Raw genomic sequence first — 9,220 nt, 5'->3', positions numbered from 1 at the left:
ATCACCCGCCTAGCTTGCTGTAAACTTCTGATAAACACATCTCACCTGACCATCTTCAATATAGTTCCCCTTTACCCTCGCTGCTGTTTATCGCCTCGTTGTTGCTTTGTTAATTGATATCTTTTCTTACAAAAGTCCAAACAAGCGGTTGCCGTTACCACATCCATATCATCCTATTCCTTCTGATCTGCATCTCCAACTTTAACCCTGCTACAAAAAACTAAAAGTTGTGACTGCACGAGTACTGTACACCAGAGTTTACTCAGCTTTCAAAAATTTATCAGTGTAAGTTAGCATTCATTGTGATTTTAGAATGCTTATAGAATTACTTTGCATAACTTGTAAATCAAACTTATAAATCAACAGTTTTTAATATTAGTAAACAGTGCGCAATCCAGTCTGTGGATCGGCTGCGAACATACATTTGTTTCGCTGAGCATAAATCACAATAAACCATTGATTAATTGATAATATGTTCACTGCTGTGTTTTCATACCAAAATATCAAAATCAACCTATCTTATTTAGATACACCTCCACTCATACGTACCTGTGGTTCCCATCTATACAGGAGGATCTGTACTGCTGGTTACCTTAACAATCCTGACAACTTGGAGCGTACTGAAAGGGTGACAACAGCCACAAGCCAAACAACATATTGAGACATAATTATTCTAAAAGCCGAAAACGCAGCATCAAGATTTGCTGCACCCATGTGATATGTACATTCGCGTTCCTGGTGGGATGTATGGAAGAAACTACACAACAGTAATCTTTATATCTGTTTTTATATATTCAGTATGACCTTTAATCGAAGGAATAGCAGTGACATATGTTTGCATTTTATAGTATTTATACATTGTCAAGCAACTGCTATACATATATATATTTCCGCTGTCTTTTCATATAAGGACATACGGTATCTTTATAATTCAAACAATTCATTGGTAATGTGCATGCAAGTGATCATGGCAATATTCCATATCTAAAGGATGAAATCAAACTGCATAAGGCAAATTCCTAAAAAAATATCGTCACCAAGTACCTCTATCAATGCAACGCTATCTTCATCATTTCTAACCGGGATTGTAAAGCAATGTTTGTCTGTAGCCTCCGCTCCGTTTTGAGTCAGCCAGCCCGTTTGCTGTATTAAAACAGTGTGACTGTATGAATGTTATTATGGACACGTTCACGTTCATATTTCATAAATATCCAACAAGGCGTTTCTCAGAACGCTTTCCAGCCACGATAGTATAATTATTTAACAAATGTGAGCCGAATACTGCACGCTGTAGATGTAGAAGTACGTATACATTTGATACAGCTGTAATTGATGTGGTGTTCTTTCAAAAAGGGCACATGCAACAGGTTAGAAATTTACGTCCAGCTTTTGATATTGTAAAAGTGATACGATCTGTACATATGTGATGAACTGCTTTGGAGAAGGCGATTCAGGAACAAATTGGTTGTATACGAATATCGTTAGCAGCTAGATCTGTGGAACATGCACAAGGGTTGTGTTGACTGGTGAAAATGAGCTTCCTAGATTCCTAAACGTACGTCAATGGAAATACGGAATGCAACTATAAAGCTCTTCGCTAGAAGGCGCTTAAAGGACTGTGCATTATGCATATCAGCTTTAACTACAGACCCCTCCGACTATATCTGAATATATCAGGTGTGTTACGTCCTCGTGTTGCAATCTAACTCTTGTCTATAGTGAAAAGTTTAAACTTTGTTCCAACACAAGGGAAGAAACTCACCATAAATTTTCGGCCGAACACTCCGACCTTCATCAGATGAATGATTCGCTGCACTAATCCGGAAGTCGTCGGATGACGTCAGGTAGCAGCGAATCATAAATGGCGGGAAGGCGAAACCTGCCACCGTCACGGTTCAATGAGGGTTGATGTGCCCTGATGTAGATAGCCTCCTTGACGCCCCTCACGAACCAGTCCTGTTCAGAGTCCAAGATGCGAACTTGGTCCAGAGACACGGAGTGGCCCGGAGATTCGACGTGTATATGCTGAGACACTTCTGAAGATGTTGAACTGCGACGTTTATGTTCCATGAAACGGGTTCTTAATGATCGTGCCGTTTCCCCGATGTACGACTCGGTGCACGGACCTCTGAGGTTCTGTCCCGTACAACGGATGTGGTAAACCACGCCGCACTTGTGTTCTTTGGGCGTCTTATCCCTAGGCGCCACCAAAAGCTGCCTAACTAGGCTATCTACATCAGGGCACATCAACCCTCATTGAACCGTGACGGTGGCAGGTTTCGCCTTCCCGCCATTTATGATTCGCTGCTACCTGACGTCATCCGACGACTTCCGGATTAGTGCAGCGAATCATTCATCTGATGAAGGTCGGAGTGTTCGGCCGAAAATTTATGGTGAGTTTCTTCCCTTGTGTTGGAACAAAGTTTAAACTTTTCACTATGGAATTTTACCTACACAGATGAGCTTTCATTCGGATAACTCTTGTCTGTTACGATAAAACGGCTTGTAGGGCGGACGCGTTTTATTGGATCCTGCTACTAGCAAGCGTGGTGACGGCGGGGTGATACAAAAGTGACTAAGAGGGAGTTGATTGATGGCATTTATTTATTTGGATTCTCCACACTGACAATGGAGGGTATGGCGGAACAGGTGTCAAAGGACACCTTTTCAAAGCCGCCATACCTACAACATAACAATGATACATCAAATCATAATACACATAAATACAAGAACAAATATCATAATCAATGTAAAGTTCAAATCAGGATAAATCAACTTAACAACACACATACATTATTGAGTCCAAATCTATGAAATAGATATACATGTGGTCATAATGCAGGGCAAATTATCGTGGCCTTGTGGTAATGCAAGTGGCGCAATAGCATGCTAGTGACCATGTGCAAGCCTGCTCTAGCTTGAAGTTTTGTCGGAATCGGTTATGCATAAATGAAGATAGTTTTCGTTTAAAGGCAGACACATCAGACGGGCTTGTGGCTGTAGCTCCCAGCCCTCTGGTTTCAACAGGAAGTTTGTTCCAAATTGTGATAAGTCGTGGTGTAAATGAGGAGGCAAATGAAGATTGGTACTGAGTAAGACCTCGTTGGTACCATGTATTTGCCTGAGGAAAGCATTTCATTTTGGAATTGATATGTAACGTTAATAAAGCGTTTACAAAACATTGCAATGTTCTGTTCTATATTTAGAGACATTTACCTATCTTTGATAATGAAGACTATTGTTGTGACCGATATTAAATCACGAGTTTTAAGAAGCTTCTACATTAGCATATCATAAGTATCCCCAGTCTACTGTATAACCATCACATCCTGATTGATTTCTTCCAGAAGAGATGTGGACGTATTTTTCAACATCATATCATCACCTATAAACTTGTATCCCAGAAGACGCATTGTTTCGGCACAGTAGTCCTGTATGATTTTGACTTGACTGAATGTGAGTTTTGATCGCCAGCTGTTGACACTTTCCTTTGAGTTTCTCGTCCTGGAGAATGGCCCTCCGCCCGTTGCATTAGTGTTGAGTTGCATCCAATGGGAAACATCCGGGTGAGTAGGAACGCCGGCAAAGTTGTACTATATATGTCGTACACGATTATAAGGCTCTCCATGGGGGTTACTAGTACTCCACATAAGTGACACCGATTAATACCCAATACACGTGGATGCAGGACTACGTCATGGATATTGAAAATTTATCTAGAAACAAGACCATAACAAAGGTCAAAAACAAGGCTAGTCTGGGATGAATGCATTTTTTTGTACTTTTCTTGATCGAGTTCTCTGACACATAAATTTGCTCATGTCATCCAGATAGAAACGTATCTTGTTGACTTTTGTATAGATGGGTGCCTTCAAAAGTGTAATTGCACAGGAAAACCAAGCAAACTATGCTAAGGTCGGAGGGTTAGGGGCTGCCAAATTGGGTCATTCTTTGTATGTGTGATAACAGTTTGGTATGTAAAACGTTGACAGCCATATGATTAAAACGGAAAATTAATGAAATTGCGATGGCTATCCTCATAGATCTGAAGATGATACTCTGTATGAAGATACGAGAGTAAGGTTAAACTTTGTATTTCCACATAGGAAATGGGTTCCCTGCTTTTCCAGACCAAAAAGTGAGGATGAAGCATTGAATTTAAGAGGATGTACTAGGGGATTACTTGAACCACTAAAAGTAGACTTTTAATCTCTTGAAAGTTTAGTCATTTCTAAGGCGCATTACCTCCCATGCTCCCTCAGCACATTGGAGGTAATGCACCCGGTGGATGGTGTTAAGATTTGTTAATGTTGCTGGAGAGAAGAATATCAATCGCCATATCAGGGTTCTCAATGTGGTTTTGCGGGGCATAATAAGTCAGAACTTAAACTTACTGCTGCTAACAATAGCCATTGCCTGAGAGCGATGTGCTGAGATAGACAATAGTCTAAAAGATATTTCCATCATGTTGGTACGCGTATGTCACTGGATGAAGATACATTTTTTCCCAACCCTTGTTTTATTTTTACTGACTTTTCAGTGACCGTCGGCACCATCCTCAGGGCAACTCTGACTGGTGCACAGTGTACTGCAGCTATGGGTGCTGCTGCTTACAGATGCAAATACGTTAGTGGAAACAAAGCAAGGGCTGTGAAAAAATAGTCTCATCATTATTCAAGTACAAAATATGTTTGATAAGGGCATCCTCACAGAGGAACAAAGGCGTCTACTATGTTTTATATTTGAACAGTTTGAACAGTTGTCTTTAGCCATTTACAGCTCAAAGCTCCATTTGCTACGAGTAGTATAGGCAGGATCTAAGCCTGTGTACCGTCTGATTTCTACCGGGGCTCCTTGCTCTCGCAGCTAGCCAGCATCTTACAAAACAGTCTTCTTTGTAGCTGCAAGATAAGCAATTGGCTTTCGTAGTTATGGACTGAGGTATGAAATTCTTCTCATTAAAGTACAAAGAGCAGATGACATACTTTTCGAGCTGCACGTCGCTGCAATACTTAATCACAAGGAGACGATGGCAAGTATGATGTGAATTGTTTTGTCCACATTTTCAATTGCCGTCAGGGCTGGTCAGCTATCTGTGCCATTCTCCAAATTGTGCTTTAGACTACTAGTATCAAGTTCGGGAATCATTCACTAACAAAAATGATTTGAATTGAATTGGGACAGTAGTCACTGTGCTGATTTTGTCTCTGCCAGCAATTTGACTTCACTGACCATCGGGCAGGTAAGGACATTTGCGACCATATTGTAGCATCAATGAAGTGTTCGCTTGTCGTCTGGCTTATGGTAACAGGGATACCGCAAGGACAGAAGGTGAAGAGAGACAATTGATTTTCATGAATTAGCAGGAAAGACGCCTAGGTAAAAATGTACTCCTATCTAATAAATGTTACAAAATAAAGTCATCATTAAAGTTGTGCAAAATTTATAGCTTACACTATTCGGCTAGCATTTAGCTAGTGTGAAAGACACACTGTCAGACGAACAACCAGTCCCTGCTGGTCACCACAGACAACACACAGCCAAGCCAACATAAACCTAATACTGAACACCATACACACATAAACAGGCCAGGTACGTTAACAAACTCAATTTATAGGAAATAACTGGTCAAATCATAATTGACACTCACACACACAGAAAACAACACAACCGACATAAACCATAATTACGTCACAGAGTATGGTCACTTGTTATTGTTGATGCCTGTCAAGTGTTCATTTTCTCATTGGTCCAAACTCTGGTCAACTGATTTTTTTCAGGTCCGTTTTTCCCGTTTTGTACCGGTACGATGTACCATACCCATTACTGCCAAGTAGTGTCTGTACCCCTAGTTAAGTGCCAACACCCCCAGTAGTGTCAATACCCCCAGTAATGTCAGTTCTCATTGTAATGTCCATATACCCACAGTAGTGTCTGACCTGTACCCCCAGTAGTGTCCTTACTCCCTGAAGTGTCTGATCTGTACACCCAGTAGTGTCCGTACGCCCTGCAATGCTCATTCATTCTGTAGTGTCCTTACCCCCTGCAGTGTCTGATCTATACCCCCAGTAGAGTCCGTACCCCCTGCAGTGTCTGATCTGTACCCCCAGTAGAGTCCGTAACCCCTGCAGTGTCTGATATGTACCCCAGTAGTGTCCATACACCTGCACTGTCTGATTTGTAGCCCTGTTTTGTGTGAGTTGAATGTTTTCTCGTATTTTTTTACCCGCCCAAGAACAATACCAACATCCCAATCATTCTGTCCAGAGCTAATTGAAGACGAATATCACTTTATGGTTGTATGTCCCAAATATTGTGATATACGAAATTCTCTGTACACAAGGCTGTCATCTTAATAATATACACAAGGGTTTATCTCGATGGACCTGAATTGCAAATTCAAATACATCATGACATGTGACAATCCCTGCATGGCAGATATAGGAAAATATATCAAAGAAGGTTTAGACATTAGAAATTCCTCCAATGATTGTAAAAGCCTCCAATAACTGTAAGAAATTTATCCCATACTACAACTTCTGTATTAGTTAGATAAGCGTTAAGTTATAGAACTGTAGTTATGTAGATGCCATACTTTGTACCCTGTACAATTGTTGTGCAATAAAACTATATATTAATCCGACATTGAATTTGTTTCCAAATCTGCCCTCCGTGCAACAATGGACTCTTCCAAATAAACCCCATACTCAGTGGACTCTTCCAAGTTACTCCTCTCTAATCCATAATGTGATAGCTACATCCACACTGAATTTCAGGTCATTTGAATTAAATACGAAGGCACAGGAGCTAAAAATATACATTTTTGGTCTAAAAATGGTAAAAAATCACAAAATTAACCATCATAAAGTGGTGTAGGCAAAAGGCATGAAAAAAGTCCTGTTTATATATGTAAAAGGCATTCCGACAACAAATTTCAAGTCATTTGGTCTAATTACCAGGGAACAGGAGTCAAAAATGTACATTTTTGTCTACAAATGGCATAAAATCCCAATATCAACCATTTTGAACTGAAATATGCAAAAAGCGTGAATGCATTCCTGTGACCATATGTTATAGGCACGTCAATGCCAAATTTCAGGTCATTTGGATTAAAAACTTGGCACAGAACTTGGTTCTCATACAAAGGCACAGGAGCCAATAATATACATTTTTAGTCTAAAAATAGCAAAAAATCCCCCAAGTCAACAATTTTGGCAATGTTGCCACAACAGAATACGACATACTGCCCGCACTTGCCCTACACTACCTTCAAACCAAATTTCAGGTCATTTGGTCGTAATACAAGGGCATAGGAGCCAAAAATATGCATTTCTTGTCAAAAATTGTCAAAAATCCCAAAATAAAACTTTTTTGAAGTGATGTATGAAAAAAGTGTTGATGCCATTTTGGGAGCATATGTCTAATGCATCTCTATACCAAATTTCTTGTCAATAGGTTTTAATATGAGGACAAAGGAGCCAAAAATATACATTTTGTAGTAAAAAATGGCCAAATATCCCAAAATAGCTCATTTTTGAAGTGTCGTACGCAAAAAGGGTTGATAACATCCTGGGGGCATATGTCCAATGCACGTCTGTGCCGAATTTCAGATCATTAGGTTGTAATACCAGGGCTCTAAAGCCCAAAATATACATTTTTGGTCTAAAAATGCCCAAAAGGTGCCATAAAATCAATTCTGGGCAGAACTTGAGATGCCTCCATATCTATTTCTGTTTAGAATACATTCAACTACACGTGTGCCAAATTTGGTGCTTTAAGACAAATTTGCACAATTTTTCAGCTATGTCGCTGGACTATATCCATTTCAGACCGAATTATGACCAAAAAACACAATACTTCGGAAACAATTTTTCTACCACGAACCCCTTACCCTAACCCTAGCCCCAATCCTAACAGGAACCCTAAACCTAATACTAATCCTAAGCACTGTCAGAAAAATTGTCGAAATTTGCATGTTTTCTATCCATTTCAGACCGAATTATGACCAAAAAACACAATTCTTCGCTAACATTTTTCCTACCACGAACCCCTAACCCTAACCCTAGCCCTAACCCTAACAGGTACCCTTAACCCTAACACTCACAATAAGCACTCTCAGAAAAAATGATCGAAATTTGCATGTTTTCTATCCATTTCAGACCGAATTATGACCAAAAAACACAATTCCTCGGAAACAATATTTGTACCACGAACCCCTTACCCTAACCCTAGCCCTAACCCTAACAGGAACCCTAACCCTAATACTAATCCTAAGCACTCTCAGAAAAATGGTCGAAATTTGCATGTTTTCTATCCATTTCAGACCGAATTATGACCAAAAAACACAATTCCTCGGAAACAATTTTTCTACCACGAACCCCTTACCCTAACCCTAGCCCTAACCCTAACAGGAACCCTAACCCTAATACTAATCCTAAGCACTCTCAGAAAAATGGTCGAAATTTGCATGTTTTCTATCCATTTCAGACCGAATTATGACCAAAAAACACAATTCCTCGGAAACAATTTTTCTACCACGAACCCCTTACCCTAACCCTAGCCCTAACCCTAACAGGTACCCTAAACCCTAACTCACAATAAGCACTCTCAGAAAAATGGTCGAAATTTGCATGTTTTCTATCCATTTCAGACCGAATTATGACCAAACAACACCATTCCTCGGAAACAATTTTTCTACCACGAACCCCTTACCCTAACCCTAGCCCTAACCCTAACAGGTACCCTTAACCTAAAACTCACAATAAGCACTCTCAGAAAAATGGTCGAAATTTGCATGTTTTCTATCCATTTCAGACCGAATTATGACCAAAAAACACAATTCCTCGGAAACAACTTTTCTACCACAAACCCCTTACCCTAACCCTAGCCCTAACCCTAACAGGTACCCTTAACCCTAACACTCACAATAAGCACTCTCAGAAAAATGGTCGAAATTTGCATGTTTTCTATCCATTTCAGACCGAATTATGACCAAAAAACACAATTCCTCGGAAACAATTTTTCTACCACGAACCCCTTACCCTAACCCTAGCCCTAACCCTAACAGGAACCCTAACCCTAATACTAATCCTAAGCACTCTCAGAAAAATGGTCGAAATTTGCATGTTTTCTATCCATTTCAGACCGAATTATGACCAAAAAACACAATTCCTCGGAAACAACTTTTCTACTACAAACCCCTTACCCTAACCCTAGCCCT

This window comes from Branchiostoma floridae, chromosome 2 (assembly GCF_000003815.2).
Source record: "Branchiostoma floridae strain S238N-H82 chromosome 2, Bfl_VNyyK, whole genome shotgun sequence".
In the NCBI taxonomy this organism is placed as follows: domain Eukaryota; kingdom Metazoa; phylum Chordata; class Leptocardii; order Amphioxiformes; family Branchiostomatidae; genus Branchiostoma; species Branchiostoma floridae.
The sequence above is the reverse complement of the archived record's forward strand: the minus strand, read 5'-3'. Positions refer to the sequence as shown.